Genomic DNA, 212 nt, shown 5'->3' on the forward strand with positions numbered 1-212 from the left:
ATGTAAGAAGAAGGATAAGCAAAACATGTCTGAAGTATCTTTTGATTCGCTGACAGATATCTGTTTCTTCCGGTTCAAGGCATTTGCAATTCGATTTTGATTTTGGTCATATAGATTATGTACACACAAAAAAAAAAAAAAAAAACAGAAATCACTTAAAATAGAAAAGCACGTATATAATACTTATAAAAATGGAAATAGAGAAGAAACTG

This window comes from Arabidopsis lyrata (genome assembly GCF_000004255.2).
Source record: "Arabidopsis lyrata subsp. lyrata unplaced genomic scaffold ARALYscaffold_8, whole genome shotgun sequence".
Taxonomy (NCBI): domain Eukaryota; kingdom Viridiplantae; phylum Streptophyta; class Magnoliopsida; order Brassicales; family Brassicaceae; genus Arabidopsis; species Arabidopsis lyrata.